This window comes from Ambystoma mexicanum, chromosome 3p (genome assembly GCF_040938575.1).
Source record: "Ambystoma mexicanum isolate Mex_15411 chromosome 3p, UKY_AmexF1_1, whole genome shotgun sequence".
In the NCBI taxonomy this organism is placed as follows: domain Eukaryota; kingdom Metazoa; phylum Chordata; class Amphibia; order Caudata; family Ambystomatidae; genus Ambystoma; species Ambystoma mexicanum.
Genome location: NC_090925.1, coordinates 589023903 through 589048224, shown reverse-complemented (window position 1 = coordinate 589048224; position 24322 = coordinate 589023903). Strand labels below are relative to the sequence as shown.

Sequence of the window (24322 nt, the reverse complement as noted above, 5' to 3'; positions counted from 1 at the left end):
ACACCGGCCCATAGCGGCTGACATCCAAACCTGGCGGTGGGAAGACCTGACCGCGTCTACTCTTTAGCTCCGTACCCGCAATAGGGAAGTGCTCCCGGATACGAGAGGAGTATCGACATCCTTGCTGGACAGGAGACTTCAGCTGCCTGCCCAGTTGCACGCCCGGGAGGGCGCGCCTGCTAATGTGGCGGCACCGGTCACCTGGACCCTGTGGGCAACTGTGGCCTGTTGGCTGCCCCATCTGAATACCTCTGCACTCTCTGGGACCAGGAGAAGCGCAACCAAGTGTAGACTCTTGGACCGCTGCGCATCACAGGCGGCGTAGCGTGTGCCCAAGGCCAACTTCACAGTGCTGCCGCGCATACGGGTGGATGGTGTGACTGGGCTCCCTCATGCTGTCTGATGCCCTCGGTCAAGGACCACATCAATGTGACAGCGGTGTTGCTGATTAAATGCTTGATGCCTGAAATCCATCGCACCCATACCAATTAAGTGCTTTGGGGGTGGGGTACTGGCCCAGGGCACCCTGGGTTGTATCTTATGAGGACTGAGGGCATAACCTTGCACAACTGTGGCTACTGGAACCTCATCCATTCTAGGATACAACTGGCGACTGCCATACACCACGGGCGGAGCAACCGACCTTGTCCCCCAGACCAACACCCAATCTGCTAACCCGAACCTATCCGCGGCATACTCGGAGGCTCCCCTGACACTCTCAGAGATTGCCCGGAATGCGCTAGAAGTCGTTTACATCCTCTTGCCCTATAGTCCTCAATCTCTCTCACTGGAACCATCTCTCTGGTCCTCTGAAGGTCATTGGTTTCCCCACACGGAATCTAGCACTTGACCCCAGACTGTGGGGGCGGAGGAGACGGTCACCGGCCTAAAATGCACAGGGGGGCCCGGGGAGCTAAAGAAAACCAGAGCCATGGATACATTTAAAAAGTCGGTGCCTAGGCACAAGCAGGGACAATCCACTTTAAGTCAGGACGATGCTTCCTCGCCCAGATCCACGCCTGTCCCTGACCTCACCAGCATGATGGAGTCCATGGCCAAAAACTTTGCCTCCTTTTATGAAAAGTTAGACTACATCAATGCAAATGTTGCATCACTCAAATCGCAACTGGCTCACGAGGGCGCCAGAATCACTGAAGCTGAGACCAGGATCGGAGCCAATGAGGATGGACTACGTACACTTCAGGATACAGTAGCTTCCCTCACTCGCGATATGAAATTTGTCAAAGCCAAGTGTGACGATCTCGAATCCAGATCACGCAGAAATAATATTAGAATTGTCGGGGTGCCCGAGAATACAGTCACTGGAAAAATGGAGCTGGCCACTGAAAACATGCTCAGCGACCTCCTGGGCAATCCTGATCTAGCTCCCTTCTTCACTGTTGAGCGAGCTCATTGCGCATTGGCTCCACGCCCCAATCCTGGGGACTTCCGTATGCCCATAATTACAAAAATCCTAAGCTACCGGGACAGAGATCATATCTTTCGCCTTGCACAGGAAAAAAGGGAAGGACTCCCAGATCGTCAGAATTTTCCATGACTTCTCCACTGGGGTACAACAAGAAAGGCGCCAGTTCCTTGGGGTAAAGGAAATTCTTAGAGAATGTAACATTCAATATGCCATCCTATTCCCAGCACACCTCAAATTTATTTTCATGAAAAAACTACTTTTTTACCGTCCCGGACAAGGCGGTTAAATTTATCGACCAAATACCATTGAACAACCCTGCCGATGATATGTGGTAAAATGACTGAGCTGAACTGAACACCCCACCCAAAAAGTTCTGTTAGAGTTTACTATTATCCTGCTAGACATGAGTTGATAGTGGCACATGCCAATCTCAAGCGTCCACTGCAAGTCACGATGTGCGGGTTATACCCCAGATCCCAAGTGGGTGGTTGTGCGGCAGCAGCATACCCCTTTGTGGCTGCAATAGGTGTTGTGAAAGTTCTGATGCACACAGGTCCCTGTTGGACCCTTTGTGAGGGTGGGCCAAGTTGGGGAAGGCCCACCAGAAACCGAACCATGAGGGGAGGAAGTTACACTGCTTGGTGGGAAGAGACAGTGAGGGAGGGGGGTAACTCAGTGGGGAATGTAATGATAAAAATGGCAGAGGTGGTGCATACACTGGGTAAGCAACACAAGCATACATCAGGCACAATATTCTGTGAAATGAGGCAGAAAATCTGGGATGTACCCTGAAATGAGAAATGGAGACTAAATTAATGTCCTGGAATGTACGTGGGATTGGTAATTTCACAAAAGGGCGTAGAATCAATGCATATGCATAGATACATGGTGTGAAGATACTCCTTTTACAAGAGACACTAATTAATAAGTCGATTAAATTCACCCTGAAAAAGAGTTATATAGACCTCAAAGGCAGATATGTCATCTTACACTGTATGCTTTCGAGGGGAGAATATCTACTGGTGAACACGTATGGGCCCAATGTTGATACCCCAGAGTTCTTTGATGAAGTAGTCTCCATACTTATGGGATACGTAGGGGTCCAGATCATTTGGGGAGGGGATATGAATGTAATACTAGATACTGACCTCAATAGAAGGAGCTCTGCGCAAAAGGCCCGTCACGTGCGTCCAGAAGACTCCACATGCACACGGTTATATTGGGCTTACGAGACACCTGAAGAATTCTACATGCTCAAGTGAGACGATACACATTATTCATCAGTGCATGATAGTTTGTCTCGCATTAATCTGTTTTTAACATCGGGGGATCTACGAGGCAAAGTTAAGAATGCGGATATACTTACTCGCACATTATCGGACCATGCCCCAGTGATGCTGTCTATGGTGCTAGGATAGAATCCACCCACTCACATTGCATGGCGCTTTAAGTTGGAGGCCATGAGGGATATAGTATTCAAAGCTGAAATTCGATCTGATAGTGACATTTTTTTCATTTAACACCAAACACGACACAACAGCAGGGGTGCTTGGGAGGCCTTCACGGTGTACATAGGGGGCATGTCTATCTCTAGGGAGGTGTGCATCTTAAAGGTGATTAGAATGATCTCAAACACTCTGAAGCAAAACTCAAGGAACTTGAACAGGAATGTATGACAGCGGCTACCCCAGATAAACTAGCACAGATACGGGGAGAATTAAAAGTATTCAAGTCCCATGCCCTGTTTGAAATACGCTACTTCTCACGTCCACAGGTAGCAAAGAAATATGGCGAAGGTGAGAGGCCTGGTAAAACGGCTGGCTAGACTGCTAAGAACGGAGGGAGGACGATCTCAGATAGAGTGCGCCACTGATGAACAAGGCACTTTGCAATGGGTGGATCAGCAGATACTAGAGGTTTTCTCCAAGTTTTACAGTGCATTGTACACGTCAGACCAACCACATGACGTACACGACATACATGCTCTACTAAACCTCATCCCTTTGACCTTCATTTGCCCTGCAACTAGGGATCACCTTGACAGCCCGATAGCTCCAGATTAAATAGTGAAGGCTATAACAGCTTACGAAAGGCAAGGCCCCCGGCCCTGGCGGCCTCACCCCAGAATTCTACCAAGAACATGTGGCCCTTCTCGCACTGCAGCTACTGGAAGTCTGGACCGAATCCCTCCGCAAGTCTATACTCCCTCCTTCCCACCGCGAGGCAACCATCACTGTTCTCTTAAAACCAGGCAAACAGTACTGAATGCGGTTCATATAGACCTCCGTCACTCATGAACGTGGATACGAAAATATCTGCCAAAATAATAGCGAACAGATTTCTCCCACTCATGCCCCACCTAATACACGAGGACCAGGGAGGATTCATCCCCAGAAGGTTGACATCTCTCAATATCAGAAGACTCTTCAATGTACTATCTAGAATTGACCAAAAGACAGAGGAGGTGGCCGTCACACTTGACACTCAAAAGGCCTTTGACATGGTATCCTGGCAATACATGTGGGAGGTCCTGGATAAGATGAGTGTGGGAGCAGCCATGATAAAATACATTAAACTACTATAAACTCGCCTCACAGTGAGAGTACTGGTCAACTCTCAGAACTCAGCACCCTTCGCACTCAGCAGGGGCACCCGATAGGGATGTCCATTCTTCCCCCTCCTTTTTGCAATGGTCATCGAACCGATGGCAGACTACATCAGAGCACAGCACGCCCGTAAGGGAATACAACTGCTAGATAACCCCGAGATAATAATCCTATACGTGGACAACGTACTGTTATATGTTAGGAACCCGTCCACAAATCTGGATCCTATATTGAGGGACGTGATCCGGATAGGCACCTTTTCCGGATTCACAATCAACTACAGCAAGTCTGAGATATTCCTGCTTACTATGGCAACCCAACAACCCACATGCGACTATCCTCTCCGATGGTCACCAGAGGAAATCCGGTATCTAGGGGTCCAAGTATCTAGGTCTGAATCAACGCTACTAAAGAATAACTACACTGCTGTACAACAATATATTGGGTCCAAAGTAGCCAGATGGTGCTCCCTCCCGCTTACGCTGGTGGGGAAGTCATCACTTGTGAAAATGATTCTGGTCCCGAAACTCCTATATATTTTTGCTAATGTCTCCGTTTAGCCTGGGAAACAATACTTTGATAAACTAAACACTGAGTGCGCTCAGTTTCTATGGCACGCCAGGGTGGTTCGCAAAAAATGGATACATATGACACTACGCTATGAGAAAGGTGGTTTCACCGCCCCCAACCCAACATTATATTGGACTGCAGCGCAAGCCCATTATGCTACGTACTGGTATTCGGACTCTGCTGACGCCCCTCACATTAAACTTGAAAGGCTGGCAGCGGGCGAAATTAATCTTACAACACTAATACTACATCGAGCCTATAAGGACGACTCGCCACTGGATCCCACCGCCGCCACCCTACTAGCATGGGATCAGATATTACGACCATTGTCAGAATCACGCCCTTACTATAAATGGCTAACTATCTGGAGATATCCTGGGCTCGAACCCACACATGATGTCATGCTAGCCCGACACTGGCAGACGCTGGCATACCTAGTACTGAATGATCTTTTGCCAGAGGGGAAATTCATTACCCCACAAATGTGGCGGGCCGGTCATACTGGGTCGGCACTTGAAATGCTACAATATTACTGCGAGCCTCTGTGCATGCCATGTGGTTTTGCCACCCAGATGAACCCCGACACAGTCGAATTACATTACATCATTAATTCTGGAGGGGCCCAAGGAGTGGTCTCTACATTACATCATTAATTCTGGAGGGGCCCAAGGAGTGGTCTCTTCATTATACAAACATTTATTAGCAAAAACCCCAGATCAACCCCACACAGTGTGAGACAACTGGGCAGACAAACTAGGCATTGAAATCTCATATGATCTGTGGAAAAAAATGCGCTCCCACACACGTAAAGTCTCCCTATACTTCAGATTCTGCTGCATGCAATACAAACTCCTCAATAGATTATACTCCACTCACTGTAGACTCAACAAACTGGACCGTCACACGGTACACACTTGCCCGAGATGCCACCACCAAAAGGCCAACCATACACATACATTTTGGACATGCAGTAAACTTCATGACTTCTGGAGCGGGATCCTGAGGGCGCTTGACCCAGACCCGGCCAGCGTACTCTTTGGGATGTGGGATATTGCCAGTGGTAAGAGAATGATTTCCCTTTTTAATGTAAACTGTATGGTGGCAAAGAAATGGATTCTCCATTGCTGGAAATGTCCTTCCCCTCCAACGTTTGCAATGTGGCTGAACGCACTTAGCTGAACCCAAACATGCGATGCAGAGGAGTATATCACCTCTCTATCTGCACATGCTCGACCAAAAAATGTATGGACTGAATTCCACACATACCTTCTCAATCAAACCGAAGGTAATCCAACATCACCTGTGCCGGACATGAATGTAACACCAAATCAATCCACACTGTAAACATTGAAACCTGTAATGTAAAGCGATATGTCATTGCACTGTCAATGTAAAATGAGAAATGTGTCTGATCTCATACTGTAAGGCTTGCCTGAGTCTATATGCTGTCAACTTCTGCCAATAAATAAAAGTAAAAAAAAAAAAGTTCTATCAATGTGATGGAACTCTTGACAGAGCATGCGACTAGACAGCATGACAGAATAGTCAAGCTGATGGATGAAGTTAAAAAAAGATTCAAGCCATGAATGTAGTTCCAGACACAGTAGAAATAAACTATTAAAAATGGTTTAAAATTCTGTAAATTCATCAATATGAGGTTAAGTTACGGATGTCACGCAAATTCTTCTGAGATTAACGCGATTACCATGACGATTACCATGACGATCGAGTTTACAACTTTCCAACTAAATACAATGAAATTGGACTAAGTGAGTCCAGGGACGGTAGCCCACAATCATCGCCAGCTGGCTCAGATCTAAAGTGAGAGAGGGGGGTAGCACAACTACCAGTGTGGCATCAAGAAAGAAACATGTTTTGGAACAGCTCAGGAGAATAAAAAAAAGGCAATTTCTAGGATACCAGCAAGAGGGTCCGGTTTCAAGACCCTCATGTAGCAAATACTGTAACCATTCTTGCACAAAAAGAGTTAACAGAGGAGGGAGAAGAAGAAAAGGGAGAAGAGGGAGAAGACAAATCCCAAAACAAGAGTGACAAGGTCGTGGACCAAAAGCAACGCCGCCCGTGAAAAACCTGAATCTTGTGATTAATTTACAAAGAAAGCTGTCTGGTGATGACAAATCAGTATTGAATAAAGGATTGTCTTTTGCTCCTTCAGTACAGAGTGATTGGACAACACTCAAATTGATCTTTACAAATTTGTAAGAAAATTGAAGTTAAAGACATTTTTTCACCAGAGAACTGCAAAAACCTTTACAAGCACCAGACAGGAACCAGATAGGGAATTAACAATTTCAGATATCAGAAACACACAGCTATTGATGAGTCTAGATGATTGTGACAGCTTACCTAGCACTGAAGCTTTGAGAGAACTGACCCTAAGCATCTCACCAACACTGAGATGAAGGACAACTTGAGATTTGCCCCCATTCTTTGGCACATAACATGCTATTGAGCCATTTCATCAAGCGGTGGTTAAGGATATTTATGAGATGCTAGATAAAGATGAACATAAAGCATTACACAATCATTTAGCAAAAACAGAAAGACAAGCAATGAAGATGCTTAAGAAGGATGAGACTATAATAATTAAGCAAGCTGACAAAGTGCTAATGTGGTGGCTATCGATAGGAGTGATTATACGTCAACGGCACAAAATCATTTGAATGTTCCAGGGTGTTATGAACAAATAAACAATAACACGATTAAAGTTATTTTGAGAGAATCAGAGGAATTGTTAAATGGGCAAGAACAGTCTCTTGAGGGATGATAAGAAATATTTAACAGGATTCCAGCGATTTAATTTTTGCCGACGGTCCATAAGGCATTTCATCTGATACATTAGGGTCAGCCTATTGTGAGTGAGTTAGGGTGACTGATGGACAAATACTCTAAACACATAGATGCTATCATCAACAAGATGTTCCTAAATTAGCAGCTTATCTCAGAGACACAATGCATCTTTTACAAATTTTGGAACACTTTGATTGGGCAGACCATTTCCGTTTTGTGACTTTGGATGTGAAAGCATTATACACGTCTATTGATCATCATATCGCCCTCATGACTTCAGAATATACTTATGCAAATCAATCAGCAGCATATTTTCTACACACTGTCATGCTTAAAGAATTGCTAGATTTCACTTAACGGAATAATATTTTCCTATTTGACAAAACGTTGTACAAACAGAGGTATGACCATGGGGGCAAATTATGTCCCACTACTTGGCCAAACTGTTCATGGACTATTTTGAAGATCTTTTTTTCTATTCAGAGACTGATTTTACACCAAGGATAAAACTTTGGGTGCGATATGTAGATAAGGATTTCATGAGCTAGCAAGGAAATTATACCTTTTTAACAGAATTCGTACTTTACTTAAATAGCAACAATGCTGGTGTACGATTTACTAGCAACACACATCTTGAAGAGATTGATTTTTTGGATTTACATCTATATGTAGAAGGCACCAAAATACTGTCCAAAACTTACAGAAACCCCACAGATGTCAGTTCAATGTTATTAGCTTAAAGTTGTCATAAACCCAGTGTTATCAGAAACATTCCCACTGGAGAATACATATGGGCAAGTAGGAATTGCAAGAAACTGGTTGAGTATGAACAAGAATATAAGGTATTGGATGCAAGGTTTGGAGAGCATGGTTATACCAGTGAGATACTGTTAAATGCAATAAAGAGGAGTATGGCTATGAATAGGATTGACTTGTTAAATCTGAAACCCGTAAAGACTCAGGATATGAAGACAATAAGAATGGTGACACAATTCTAACAATAATCATAATTTGCATGACATTTTACAAACACATTGGAGAATTCTAACATTAGACCAGGATCTATAGCCATATAGAACAGACACAATTTGGTTTTCACAAAAGCACAGACCCTGAAAAGACAATGAAAAGTGAACCGAGTCCTTCCTATCTCAAACCATTGGAATAATCGAAAACATGGTTGAGGCATAATATCGTGGGGTTCCACAAATGTAGGAAGTGTAGGTTATGTCAACATATGCAAGAATACAAAAGCATTAAGATCAATATCAAGGAAGAATTGAGAATTTCTGACTTCATTAATTGCAAAACAAAATCTGTTGTATACACAATAATATGTCCATGTGGACTACATTATATAGGCAGCACAATCCGTTAGTTGAGAGTTCGGATTAGGAAACATCTGTCAGCACTCAACAACCAAGACCCTAAATTACCGTTAACCACACACTCGTTAAAACATCACCAAATGGATAATAAGGCAGATATGCGATTTACGGGACTGATCACTATACCAAAAGACACCAGAGGGGGGACTGAGAAGGCAGAAGCAAAAGCCATTTGCAAATATAGAAATGTTACTGAGGGTTTAAACACCGATCATGAAATTAGCTCTTTTTTGTGATATCTAATTTAGGATTTCGAACAATTATTTGCATGAGGAATATGATGTATATTTAGGGACCTATATGCGGATCAATTCAATTTAGGATATTACAGCCATTAAATGTTGGGGTGTTGGGGTTAGAGCTGGAGTTCTCTATATGCTACATATTGGACCATGAGTAACCTAACATGACATGACATAAAATGTAAATGAACCATGTTGTATGGCCAGATGCAGTGTTTATAGGTATATGTACACCTGGTACCCTGACCTAAGTTTATGTATGGAAAGTTTATGTTATCACGTGTGTTTAAAAATGGTATGTTCATTATACTAAATGCCTTAGAAGGACCAATGCTGCACTCATACTTTCTGTACCCTCGCCTGTAGTGTTTTTTGGTTACTCCGAGTTCAATAAACCAGTTTCAAAATAAATAGGTGATGTGTACACACACTGTGTTGTATTTGGAAATATGCCATGTATTAGACTAAAGCGGGATTGTACAATTAATAACATTTGTTTGAGTCAGTTGTCAGGCTCATGTGTTCAACACGCGGGCAATTAGTAGGAGTGGTAAAGAATTCTTTAACAAATAATATCACTTGTGTATAATGAACTACTGGGTAAAGTGCATAAAGTCCACCAACCAGTGTAAAAATGTCACTCTTTTTTATAAAATATTTGGCATGGGAATCTTGCCCCAATATTCCTGCAGAATGTTTGGGCTAAAAGCTATATGACACTTTGATAACAATTTGAGGAAACTCTGATGAGATCCGTCCTTATTCATAGAACATGGAGTATAAGATTATTTGAACAAATTATCTCATTCATCTAGTGCATTAACAGCGTAAGGGTCAATGCTTTGTTACTTTCACTGTTAGTAATTGGAGAGATTCATATCTACTATATTATTAGTACCAGTTATATGAGACTTTCGCATGCCAATTCATACTACATTGTTTGAGGCTTTAGTAAGGAGTTTTACTTATTCAGTATCGCCTTTAAGAACGCGTGTACTGTTTATAAACATAACACGCTGTGCGTGGCGCATCTGACGTCATGGACGCTATGATGTCATTGCATCATGGCGTCAAAGGGAATATTTATCCCGTTCAGATGCAAAATGGTGGCCATTATCTATTGCGGACTGCCATTTTAGTTATTCCTGCAAGCGGATCGCCGTGGGTGTTGCCAAGGAGCACTCTGAAGGCAGAAAACCTCCAGGAAACATGTGGGTACTTGTGTCCCCTTCCCACATTTGCCTGGTGCACTGGACTAATTTTAGATTCACAAGAATTAGGCAACAATTTCAAATTTCGTATTGCAGGTATAGAGCAGACCCCCGAGAGCCTCTATTGAGTCATGGGTTTACCACTTATATAAAGGTAAGGAGCCTTAGTATAAACCCTGTCAAAGTGAGGGGGTTGATGCTTATGCGGCATCTTACAAATGGCCAACCAGATCAATATGTAATTTGGAACTCAATAATAGTACCTTGCCTTGCTTCAATTTAATTTTAGGCATTAAAATAGCTGAACCACAGATCCTACTGTTGGTCCAGTTTGAGGAGCTGGGTAGTTAATTGAGAAGTTCTACTATTACATGTGAGGAGCGCATCCATTTGGAGGTAAGGCTCAGGCATCCTGGTGAGAACCGGTTGGTCAGTGTGGTTTTTGGTCTTTAGACCGACTAACCAGTAACATTGAATCTTGTTTTTTTTTCCAGCTATAATATTCCCAACTTTTGAATCGCTTATCCAAAGAAGGACAAAAGTTAATTGATTGGAAACAATAAATGTAAATAGAACACCTCAGGTTTCTGATGTCCACATCCGTGATGGATGGGTGATAAACTGATCCTATATAAACATTTTTTTTATAGAACTTTCAGTCCATGAGGTTTCTGAGTAAGTGAATACTATTTCTGAAGTTATATGCCATCAGACCTTCTGTTTAAATTTCCCAAACGGTAAATCATAAATCGGATCAAAACATTAAGCAAGAGAGCACATCTCATTTACATTGGCTGCACCTAATGGTCAATTTGGGGAAGGGCCTACAAGGTGACCTAAATAGCCATAGGCATAAGCACTTCACAATTGAATTTTATTTAGTGTGGTGTTTCAGTGGTGAACACACGTGAATGGTGGTGGTGTAGTAGACTCACCCTTTAGAGCACATGGTTTACAAATAGTACCAAATATTAGGCTGTGGTTGTCTCTTCTAGTATTAAAATCTGCTTTATCTTCTCACAATTGTATTAATGTTCACTAAGAATTTGTGATAGATAAGTAATTTGAGGTTTTTGGAAACTTTCCTTTTTTTCGTTTTTCCTTGTTCTTCTATAACCCATGCTGGGATTGACACTTCTTGCACTATGCAAATATTGATGGATGTACCTTTCCATATGGATCGCCAATCTTGTTGTAATGTAGGAAATGTATGGGTCTTTGTTTGTATATCTTTAATTGCTATGAAATCATGCAATTGGTTTTTGACTAATGCCATAATAAAGCCCTGAAAGATTACCTCGGTTCACAGGTCGAAACACGTGTCGGCGGCAAATTGTAGAGATACTGTTTTTCTTTCATTGTATTCTCTGTATTGACTGATCAAATCTATTTAATCTTAGGGTGGAGCGCACCCGGTCCAGGGACTGTTTTTTTTCTTGTTTAAAATCATGACCCAGGGCTAGTGTATTGGTATTTTACTTCTGTACTATACTACTTGCACACAAGGTAATCGGTACATAGCTCTATGAGGGAAAAGCCCATTTCCCCCCTATTTTCCATATTTGCAACAGAACATTTCGCCCCTCGTTCTCTATTCTGATATGCATTTAAACAATCTGCGCTCACAGATGCCTCTGCATCTTATCTGTATAAGAGATGTTGCACTCTGAAATAAGAAAACAGTGGCTAGGTTTCACCGTTCCCTTTCACGTTTGACAGGCAGGGTTTGAGTGTAATTGACACCGAGGTGCATTCAACTATACATTGCTGCAGAGCCTGCTTGCCTGGCCCAGTGGTGTGATTCAATGAGATAAGGGCACATTCTCACTGAGCACAACTGCACAGCTGTAAGAGGATTCAATTCAGCACTACAGCCAAGTCACCGCCTAGTCTAGAATACTGAATGAAAACCCTTATTGATATATCTTTATGTCCAGTTCATGCGTTCTGGATGACTACCCCTATATAACACCCCTCTCTCAGAATCCCCCTGACCCCACTGAGCCAAGAAGTAGTTCTGTTTTGCAAGTTAAAAGGTTTAATTGATAATTTAAACAATATATATATATCACACTTTATAATAAATTAATAATTGAATATCACACTTAATCTGAGATGATAAAGATTAACAACGGAGAATCTGGCACTAGCACACTTCTTGATAATCACTAAGGAGTTGACATGAAATGGATAAGATAGCAACAATACTTTTATGGTTTCAAATGGATGCAATGTGGAATGAAAATGCAGTACAGAAAATACTCAATATGCGTTCAACAAAACAATGTAATCACTTTTCTCTGGCAATCCCCTCCCCCCTTTATGCAATGCAAGGAAATGGAAGGAAGGCACACAGTTCTCAGAAATGCAATCAAATGTAATTCAGTTCACCCAGCAACTTAGACTACAGAAGTTGAAAACACAGGCCCAAATGCTTTTAAATGTGCTGGCAATGTAGAAAAAAATATGCTAAAATGCTTTTAATTCCCTCTAGGAGGTTCAGGGTGAGTGAAATCAAGTTAATATTAGTCCAGGCTCACTTTAGCAAGGATCTAGGAGTAATTGGTAGGTTAAACGAATTTTTGGCAAATGGAAGGCAAGCAGCATCAGATTTTTACACGTGAAGAAATTTGCAAATCGCGGCAAAATGTCAAATCGCGGCTAAATTTGCGAATGCGCCGAGCGCGATTACAGAGGAACTACAAGGACTATCACTATCGTTCTGGGGCCCTAAGACAGCCTAGGATCTCAGCTTCCAGATGAAAGTTACTGCAAGTCTCTAGCACAAACGGTCGCGGAGATATGAGCGATTAAACAAAGGTCGTTTTTCAGATTGAAATTTTAAAGTTCACAAAGACAAGTGCAGCTTGCAACTAGCAAATCACAGGTGACAGCTTTACAAATGACAGGTGACAGTTAGGAGACAGTTCTACTTAGATTAAAATAGGATTGAATTATATTATTTTAACTAAGAGATTGGTTCTGCACAGTTTTACTATGTACTCACACTATATTCTTGAGTTAAATGGGCCTCGCCACGGATCTGGTCAGGTTTTGGACTGGACTCCGGTTCAGCTCTCTCTGGTTTTGGATACTGCTCTGCTTTCTCTGGGTCTTTCTGCACAGCTTTCTCTGGAGATTTGATAGATTTGAAGTCTCTATGTCTGCACTCTCTCTGGATTCTGAAGATTGATGGATTTAAAGTCTGGATTTTCCCGGCAGAGCTTCCAGCTGCAAATGGATTTGAAGGTCCCTATCTGTCCTGTCTCTCTGCTTTTATGTGTTTTTAAAAAGGGTGTGTGTGAGCAGCATCACTAGCCAGCCCCTCTCCACTTATCATTGGCCAAGCTTTCATTTCTCCCCTGATTGGGGGAGCTAAGTTGTGTCAGAGTGATGTCATTTTACAGCCTGCAGAAAGTCCACTCCTCCTGTCAACTTACACACAAATCTAGATTTGAACCAAATACATATTTGCAGAGGTACATATTGTTTTAAAATTACACGCACCCCTCACATATCACAGGAGGTATACCCTGTTCAAACTCTGCTCTTCCTGGGAGCTTGCATTCAGAAATGGCAATAATTTGCACTTTTTAACTGGTTTGCAATACCGGACATTAACCCAAATTTACACACATGTGCGCAAGGAGTATGGACATTAGTTGATGAAGTGTCAGATTTTTCACATGCACACATTTTGAGTAATATCCTCTTTTCCGCTAAAACCCCCCTGAACATGCCACCGGTTCTAAAAACCTCTTAAAATGTGGGCAGAAAAATCACAAGAATTATGGTATCATTTAAATAATTTTCACAAGTCCGTACTATGAGTTATTCATCTTTTTAGAGTTATGTTCTGGCCCCAAAGGGGTGTGGTTTTCCTCCAGCACAAGGTTGAATTTCTGGTTTTTCCAGTTCTGCCAAGCCAGCTTGCTCTCACAGGCAGTGCCCCTCCCCTTTGCTTCAGGAGGAAGCTACTTTTACAACATCTGCAATAAAACTTTTGCCTGAGTCAGGACAGGGCTTTGTTCAGAGCTCCTGTATTCTGTGGGGGCTCCCCTTAATTCAATTATCAGAGAGATGGCATATCCTTAGTGTGGCCAGCAAAAGGCAGATAGGCCTGGGAACACAGCTGTGACTCAAGTTTCACTCCTGATGGGGGTAGTTGTCAGGCAGAATTCAGTTTCTCAAGCCAGGTTTCAGATAAAATGTCACTTTTTGTTCCCCAGTTTTCTGCATTCAAATAAAACTAAACATTTTTACATATGCAGCTAGAATGCCGATTCTAAGTTCAAAACTATGACATTTAAACAATTGCAACCTATGTGACACTCAGAGTAGGTCACTCATTTCTTTTAAACATTTAGATTTGTAGTGTCTTTCAGTCCAAATTTACTTAAACTGCTGAAATCCACAGCTCAGCCAGTCTTGTTATAAACCTTCAAGTCACTTCAGAATATAACTTTACATTGGATCCACCTCTTAAAATGTCTTTCTTTGGCATGTTTTGGGTTCATTTATTCAGTTTTCTACAAAAAGTAAAATCTGGTGGTTTTAAAACGCCGGCTTTCTGATAGTGGTGAGTACTGGTACTGCACCCCTTTTTGGGATTTAAGAAAATGAATTCCCAACAGTTATGGGTTTGCTTTTGGCAATCAGCATTGCCACTCCCAATGGTTTCAGACTACTGTGTGGGTAGTCCACTGGTGGTTTTAGGCAGTGTCCTTCTGTGCCCATAACATCGGCAAAAATGAGTGGCAGCCTATTCTTCATGCATTTCCCTGTGCATTTTCTGGGAAGCTCTGGCCATCATGATGTTTTCCATGTCAGTACTGCACAGTTTTGAGGTAGGGCTCGGATGCATGGGTAAATACATCCCACACAGCCAAGGTACCTCCATTCACAACTAATGAAACTTACTGGTTCTACTTTAAAAGCGGGTTTGTAACTGGCAAGTGGCTAAACAGATCATTGACCATGTAAATAATTGACACCAATTTGTGTGGTAAATGGGGCAAAGTGTGATTTGGAAGCTTAATTTGCAGCAGGGTTACTTTGAATGTGGACTGTATCAGGCACGAGAGGGATGAGAAGTGGCTAAACCACCTACTCAGCCAGCAGAGATCCCAATCAAAGGTGAAACAGGAACAGCCAAAAAATATACTAAGGCCGTCTGCACCGAAGTGCTAAGATGGAGGCTTGGGCAGTCTGTCCATATAGAATCTCTGTAGAAATATGGCCGAAAGCCAGAGCTCTGAATTCTTCTCAACTGTGAAGCAGTTTCTCCCTCCTACCATCAGCTGCCTGTTAGGCTAAGCTAAGAGCTAATTAACCCCTTTTGAGCTAAGCTGTGCCGAGCCTTCAACACTTTCAGATTTACAGGTGCCTGTCCGGCCTACAATTCCCTGCACATAGTGGGAACTTCATAGCCACACACTAAGTAGGGTGCTCCGTCACAGCTAGGGGAAGGGAGAGATGAGGGCTTCTGTAGACTATCTCAGCTAAGGCACATGTTTGCACAATAAAGAAGACAGAGCATTGAGGGGAGGAGCCTGATTAGCAGGCCTCTCTTTCAGAAACAGAATTACTCACGTCATTTAATATTAATAAAATTAAGAAAGCTCAGCTATTCCACCCTTTCAGATGGCATTTCAGGACCAAACGGGTGGAATGACAGGAGTGTTCATCTAATCAGGCTATGGCCGATTCAGACATGCAAGGGCCATGCAAAAAACAGATTGCTATTTCCCTCCTATGTGTGGGACGCTCTCCGTGGAGAAACGAAGGCTGGAAGCTATGTTATATAAAGAGGACTTGTACCATTGTATTTAGAAAATGAAAGCTTTCAAGCCATGCCCACAAGGAGGAATTTAAAATTGTGAATGCGCGCGCATGAGTACGCGTGCATCATCGAGTACGCTCTGGAGTACGCTGTTTGGCTAGGCAATGGCCTGGGGCGGTGCGGGTAACAGTCCCCGCTCAGTAACATTACTTCTGTTGTGCTTGTGGTTGAAGGTCTATAATCAAAAGATATCTCCTGGGAGTATTACATCTACTGCGATTGGTTGTTGTTAAAGTAAGCTGCCTCTTTCTGTGAGACGACCAACAATTTGGGAGGTTGAAAGTGAAACAAAAACATAATCGCACGCAAATAACACTTGGTGGCACCCCTGGTCTTTACCACCAGAATGGAATACATTGGCAAGAGCACTTGCACTGCTCCTCCAACCCACAGTCCCCTGGTATGGATTCAGAATCTGAGGAACAAGATTGTGAGGGGGAGGAGAGGGGAGAGATCATACAAAAAATGAAATCGAGGGTGGGGTAAGAGGTGGGGGGGGCGGGTTGAGGGAGTTGGAGAAGGAGTGATCCCTGGACACACACTGTTGTACTTGGAGGAGGTGGAGCAGATCATAGAGGGGGTGGTTAATGAGGGATGGGAACCATTTACAGGACCTCTTCTTTTCGGATACCCCGCACATTTTTGCCAAAGGTATAACAACTCAGTTGGTGATGAGTCAACAGAGGAAAGAGTTGGGGGAGAATGAGGGGGATGTTGATGGATGAATTGACTCATAGGGGTGGGACTCTGAAGTTAGAGTTGACTCTCCAAATCCTAATGGATATGCAAACAGACAAAAAAGATCTAAATGCCCAATCTAAATGTATACAAATAATAATGGAGAAACTCACTACAATTGACAAATGTTTAATAGAAGTGATATAGGAATTGTGACTGATAACGTAAAAGAGACTGTAAAGGTAAAACATAAAAAACTGACTGTGAAATTAAGTGACGGGGCGGGGGTAGTGGGGGCAGAGGAGTGTGGTGTTGGACGATGTACAAAGAGAAGGGCAAAAGGATAAGGAATGTGAATGTGTGGCAAAAGAGGTTGAGGAGCCTCTAAAAATTGTGATCTCAAAAAATGCGAAAACAAAGGGAGAAAAAAATGAAGATTGAATGAAGCATCAGAACTCAAAATTTCGAAAGCATCCTCTCGTAAATTCCTGCGGAATATAGGAAAGGATCTATGTTATGAGCATGCCCTGTCAGAGGAAGGTGAAGTTCAAACACGCTCAACAGAATATGGGAATAAAAAGAAGGCTCCCTGCCCTGTTTTGTGAAGAAGGAAAACAAAGGGAATTTGCCATTTCAGAAAAAAGACTTGTTGATGCTTTAAAACATCAAAAAGGGAGGTCTTTGGGGGAATAGATCTCAATAGTTGTGAGAAAAATAAACAACTATATGATATTTTTAACCAAGCTCCACATCTACAGCCCAAGATGCCAAGGCTGCACTTCTCAAGCCAACATAAAAGTTATGAAGGCATTTGGGAGGTTGAAAGGAAGGGCGAAGGGGATTCTATAGGAGTTCAGCAAGAAGGGGCAAAAAATCAAGGGGGAGGAGAGCAAAGGATATACATAGTGGGAAAAAAGTCTAAGCAAACAACACAAGGTAAAGATGGTAGAGGATGTGAGTCCAGTGAAAAAGGGAAAAAATACAACAGAAGGGGTGAGTGCTTAAGGAAAAGTCTGGCTCTCACGGAAGTAGAGATAAGGATCCTAGTGAACAGCATCTTGGAGAGAAAAAATATCGGGAAAGATTAGAGGTTGAAAAAGAGCTCGCAACAAAATGGAATGGGATTGACCTTGACAGGAGAGGTCACCAAGAGGGTGAAAAAGTGGGCAAAGTGCAGGAGGAAAGCGGGGTCCCCTCAAGACTAGGGGGGCTCAAGGATAATGTGCAACACCACAATAGGGGCAGTGGGGATGAAATTAGAGCTCAAGCCATATAGTTACGACCACCCAAAAATACAGACAACCCCAGTCTAATCTTCAATTATCTTTTTGATGAGGGTGGCCCCAATTCCTTGCATAGGATGGGAATACAAGATTTCATGAAATCCATGCATTAAAATTGATATTGGCGGATATTCAAGTGATGGACTTTATCCATCCACTACTTTATGATGTTGTGAGGCTCATTATAGAATCACCTTCAGTAAGAAATATAATTTTGAATGAATCACTTGGTCTGCAGAAATATGGATACGATATTACAGTATTCAAGTATGAAAGGCATATAGAAGTTGCAATGATGGAGGGATGTAACATTGAGGAGACTAGGAGAGCAACGGAGGACGATGCAAGACAGAATATGTCAAACAGCGAAGTTCCAAACTGGCGGTGGTTGGCCTTAACCTTAAGAGAATAAATTGCCCAACTGAAACTATTAAGTCAGCCGCTTTCGAAATAAGGGAGTATTAAAGTTCCTTACCTGGAATGTCAGGGGTATCAAGCACTTATCAATTTAAAGGCCTTTTTAGTGTTAAAGGGAAATGATATACTTTTTCTCCAAGAAATGTGGTCAACTGCGAATCTAATTTGGGATGGTTTTGAGACGTCTAGCATTTGTGCGATACAGGGGGAGAAGGGAAGACCCAAGGGAGGCTTGACAACAGCTATTAAAAAGGGACAAGGTGTTAAGAAGAAATTGGATTGGGCAATATTAAATAACATCTTGTGAATTGGGTTAGTGCTAAAGGGGGTCAATACTAAAAAACACATACTCCTAATATATATTGTTCCTCAGAGCTCAATTTGGAAACTTATCGTCAAGATGAACCAAAGAATAGACGTGTATTATTTGCTGCACTCGCGGGGGCTGGAGGGCGGTAATTCTTGCAGGTGATTTAAATGCACAATGTAACATTAAAAAAATGGATAGGTTGAACCATCTCATGCTGGACTATGCACAGTTACCTGGATACAGGAAAAGCAGAGTGGAAGGAGGTATGTGTCAGAATTTTATCAAAAATTGGGGCTTAATACTTTTGAAGAATGATTCCCATATGTGGGTGGCAAGGGCCTACTCCTCGGAAATAGATTATATCATTTTGTCAACAAGTCTTTTTGCCAGAGTAGAGAATACTGAATTTGAGTTTACGTAAAAGAGTGATCATGCACAATTAAGAGTTAAATTTAATTGGAATCCATCAAGGGCATGTCGAGATGAGAATCTGAGCAACTTGAAAGTTAACATGAGTGGGAACAGATTGAGATGGTCGACCGAGAATGTGAGTCAATTGAATAAGACAATGTTGAGGGAATTTGAGGCAAGCCAATTGGAAGACAAACTGAAAAGATATTCAGTACAGGGTCTTCCGGTATATCTGGACTCGACTATGCAGGGTATCATTACATCAAGGGGTCAAAAGAAGTCATTTAGAAACAAGGATAGACATGTCTTTAATCTTGAGATTAAGAAAAGGAAAACAGCGACTGTATAGAGAGATAAGAAGGGTGAAAAGGAAGGGGGTGAATTTAGAGGTGGTGGTCGAGTGTATTAGGTTGTTAAAACAAAGGTTCTGAACAAGTAAGATTACACCAAATTGAAGGAGAAAAATTATTAGAGAGCTTGAAATGTAAAACAACTAGAGCATTTTGGGATCAAATAAACAATATGGAAGAAAGTAAACCCCTGTTACTTACGAATCCGATTGCAGAGATCTGGGTTCAGTATTTTGAGGATATGTCTAAAGTATGTTCGAAGGAAAACATAATGAATGATCTCTACAAGTGGGAATGTTATATATCTGTAGAGAACATGGAAGCCAAGATCAAGAAAGCTAATCCTTCAAGAGCTGCATGCCCTAAACAAATATTATTCTGAAACAAAATCAGGGTCTGTGGGCCAAAATATTCCATATAGAATTTAAAAATATCAGATTCTCAGGTAATTCCGGAAACATGGAAAATGTCCCACATGGTACCGTTTTTCAAGAAGGGGTCCAGATTATCACCAATGAATTATAGATCCTATGAATGTGGATTCTAAAATCTTAGCCTCGATTGTGCTAGAGCATATAGAGGAATGGATCAAGGCAAAGAACATTTTAGATTATAGGCAGATGGGTTTCCGAAAGAACTTTGGTACAGATTGTGGGGGATTACTGTTGAGCTGTCTACAGAGATTGGATTGGTCTAGCACTAACTCTGCAATATACGTGGCCTCAATGGACATTTAATATGGTAAATAGAAACCTATTTTGGGAAAGGTTAGAAAGATTTGGAATGCCTAAGGGACTATTGGGTTTAGTTATTTATCTACATAGAGACTCAAAAATGAGAATAAGGTTAAATTTGGAAGGCCTTTTACGAAATGTATAACTAGTAGAGGGATTTGTCAGGGTTGTATACTTGGACCCACACTGTATAACCTGTATGTTTCTGATATAGGTGTAGTCCTAGATAAGAATACTCTGGCCTCTCCAGAAATTGGGGCGCTAAAAATGTATTGGGCGGCTTACACAGACCATTTCTTACTGATAGATTCCACTCCTGTAGGCCTACAAAGATTGTTCCCTGCATTTAGTGAATTCATGCTATCCATAAGAATAAATAAATCCCACAAAAACTGTAATTATGAGAATTTCCAAAAGTACATATAAAAAAAAAAACTATATAGTTCAAATGGGTTTGGGAAAATTGTGTGCTCGCTATAAAAGAGAAGCTGCAATTTCTAAGCTACCCAATTGTGGCAAGATTCACAAAGATTTTCTATAAGAACTATATACAATCAAAAATAAGTGGGAGTATCAGACAAATGAAGCTCATGGACAGGACATTTGGGCAATGTTCTTTAAGATTGTGTAGAGAATTCTACGGAGGTAAAGTACTAGCATCTATATGTTATGGCCTAGAATTTTGTCCAAGAGGACTGCAGTCAGAATTTAAGGCAATAGAAAGTTTAATCCGAAGATGTGTTCTTAACTATGTGCCTAAATGCGTACTGATACAAGTTAAAAAGGTATGAGATTGGCTTACAATTGTGTGGGAGCGAGGGGCAATGGGCCCCTCTCTGCCATCACTTCTCAGTACAAAACTCGGACCAAGTGCCTCTAGTGGTGGGTACGCCCCTCGCCCTTACACAATGTTAACTTTGGGTTACATTCGTGTAGATGGGACCACCGAGCAGGACACGGGGCATCCATTTTTTGTACCCCCTTTTGACTCCATCTTGGTGACCAGGCCTCACTGCGATAGTACAAAATGCCTCTCTCCCTTTTCCCCGCCGCAGCAGCTCGGAGCACATGGCCCCTACCCTTGTTCCCACTCTGACTGGAAAACTCAGCAGCTCCATTCTCACGCTGAAGCCGGAGATGCTTGCAACAAATAATAAATGTAACACATCTCTTTTCCTCTGAGATCACTGTCCTGCATGTGAACCAGCATGAGCCGAGCTCATAGCTCGTCCATCTCCACGAAAGTGTCCTTGCCCTCTCACCCTCGCCAGTTGAAACTTATTGCCATTCTAACCTTGTGTCCCGGCAAGTTATCTCTTTCATGTGCCAAACCGCTGACCATGCTATGAAGCCCACCCAACAGACCCCCAACTAACATTAGACCCCTGCTGCAGTATATTGTGCCCAATACTAACAAATGCCACATACCTGAGATTCTTGTGAAACTAACCCTACAGTTCAATGACAGTATTATAGTGGTCAAGACTTGTAAACCTGTGATCCGTATAACCCAAACGTCACAGATGTTATAGATACCTGTGTGATTTGTATAGTGACATGATAAAGTACTGAGTGTCTTTTGATCAGCCATTATTTAGTGCATGCATTATTATTTTCTTAGCTTAGATAGTGACCACCATGTTTCACAGCGACCTGACCTTCACCCATCCGGAGTACAGATGTCTGACGTCAATCCTCCCACCAAGTAAGCAACCAATCCGAAGGAAGAGATGATGCCCACACCTAAGACACCACCCTGGCTGACCAATCCGGGTCCAACGTAGCATCATGTGTTAAATATGCCAATGTACTATATAATATGGTGTAACTTTGATGTGTTCAGAGGGCTCGCAGAGATCTAGATAAACTTTTCCTTGAACTCTCACAGCCTGCTCTTTTGTGCCTTATTCCCTGTTCAGGGAGTGTCTGTTTTATTCATTTCTACACGTATAAGTCAGGGGGGGCACAAACATTTGGTGACCCCGACGTGATCAGAGGTGCTTCGAGGCCGGCACCGTGCGGCGAGATCCGGGGCGCCCCCAGCAAAACCATCGCCTCTGCGGCCGACCAGCATGTGCACACTATGAAGAAGGGTCAAGGGTTCCCGGTTGACGAATACCCGACTGAAAAGCTGCTCACCGAGGCGGGCCACAGCTTGGTTGGGGTGAGAGCCTGACTGGGGTCAGACTGCGAGCGGCGACCCTCGAGTCACCTGACTGAACACGTGAGTGCCGGTTACGAAGGAAAGGTAAGGAGGAAATAGGTGGGGGGGAAGGGGGACAGGTGGTCATGGGTTATAGGGAAGAGTAGGGCCTGTATGAGTGATGAGGCTTTTCTGATCTGTCCTTTATATGGCCATTAGGTTTTTGTAAGAAGTGAAGAGAAAAAAGAGAATTGGTATCCTAGCCCGAACGGGGTAGAAGGCGGGCGGGTAGCATTGTCTCGTCCAGTGCAGAACAAATAAGTGAAGATACAGAGAAAATAGTAGGAGTCTCGTATATTGAGTAGACTCGGAGTAGTTATTTAGAACATTCTTTTTCTGGGTACGAAAGGATTCTTGGAAAAGGGTGTAAGAGGTGGGGAGTGAATGAGAAGAGTAGGCAAAACGGGGAAGCGGTGGTAAAAGAACAGACGGGAAGAAAAAGCGCGCAGGTAGTGCATGTGCATGATATGTGTTATATGTTTTTTGGGTTCTGTCCATTTTTGTCAAGGATATCCAAGTACTGTGATTAATTTGTGGTTAAAGTGGCAAAATATGCAAAAATGAACTGTTGAATTTGAACATGCAACAACCATAAGGTTAACGCTGAAAAGTGATTCATATATCTATCTTGATACATGTGTGTGCAGACCACCTATAAGTAATTGAAAAGATTCAGGGTATATTGTTCAGCTAGAAGTAAAGAAAGGCAAGTGGAGAAGTGATTAGAGGGAAAGAGATGTTGAAGAGCAAGTTGGCTAAGAAGCTCACTCGAGCCAATAGACTGCCACATCAACATCATGTGGTTAGGGACATCAACTTACAACCTGTGGTAGGGCACTACCCCCTGTACTACGTACATGGCCTGTAGATTTTCTAAAAAAACCACATACTTTGTGAATGAAGGAAGACAATGGGATCTCCGTACTTTCACTACTTGCAAAAGCAAGAATGTGGTGTACGCCATACAATGTCCGTGCAACTTGTTTTACATAGGCAAGACATCCAGGGAAATACATGTACGGATCAATGAAGACCGTTCCAAGATCAGGATGCGTTGCCTTACTGCCCCCCATGGTGCCCCATTTTTTTTAGAGAAGGGCCATGACGCAGACTCATTAAGATGGTTCTGTCTTGAGAAAATTTCAGCCAATGGCTCTGTACAAACCACCAACAAACTGGCATACAAAGAACAAATGTGGATTTTTAATCTTAGGACCTTACAAAAAGGGCTCAATTCCATGGAAACGTGGGAGTTTAACTTGGGATAGTCCACATTTTGCTATGGCGAGCGCGTTTGGCGATTTGGTTACACACAGGTATAGCCCTATAATATGTGGCTGCTTTTGACTCCCTATCATCTAGCTTTATTGTACAAGCCTGGTTATACCAGCTTCAGCCGATATTTTCCACCTTAGACACAGGCTGCCACTCCTTATTGCTCAATTCTATTATACATAGCTACCTTACTTGCACTATATGGGCAGTATGCTTTCCAAGTTTTGTGTGTGCAATATAGTACAGCTTGCACCTCTGGTTCACTCCTTTCCAACAATCCATTTCTCTGGACATTGGCCACATTGTGGTGGCTGTTTTTATCACCTTATGGGCATGGGTACCTTTGCCTGGCAGGATGGGCTTTTCTCATTATCTCTTTCATTGGTATCTCATTTCTGGCTCCACGCATTCATCTCTCCAGCTGTAGCCGTCTACTTCATTGGGACTTTGGATTAGTCCTCTTTCTGCCCACACGCCGGGCGGGCCGTTGCTTGCACGTGACGGCTGCGTGGGATTACGCTACTTAGCTTCCCTATGTGTCCTGCCGGGGTCATGTGATCCA

General features: G+C 42.6%; 1 protein-coding gene and 1 long non-coding RNA gene across 7 annotated transcripts in view; one reads left to right on the top strand and one right to left on the bottom strand.

Annotated features, from left to right (window-relative positions):
* LOC138580640 (uncharacterized) overlaps positions 1–22167 on the top strand; it is a 253264-nt gene extending 231097 nt beyond the window's left edge. The window contains exon 7 of the long non-coding RNA XR_011304311.1: positions 21904–22167. This is a non-coding gene — a long non-coding RNA (uncharacterized lncRNA). The remainder of the gene's footprint in view (positions 1–21903) is intronic.
* The window catches only part of PKIG (cAMP-dependent protein kinase inhibitor gamma), a 1186538-nt gene that overhangs the window by 692627 nt on the left and 469589 nt on the right, over positions 1–24322 (bottom strand). The gene's annotated exons all lie outside the window — the stretch shown is intronic.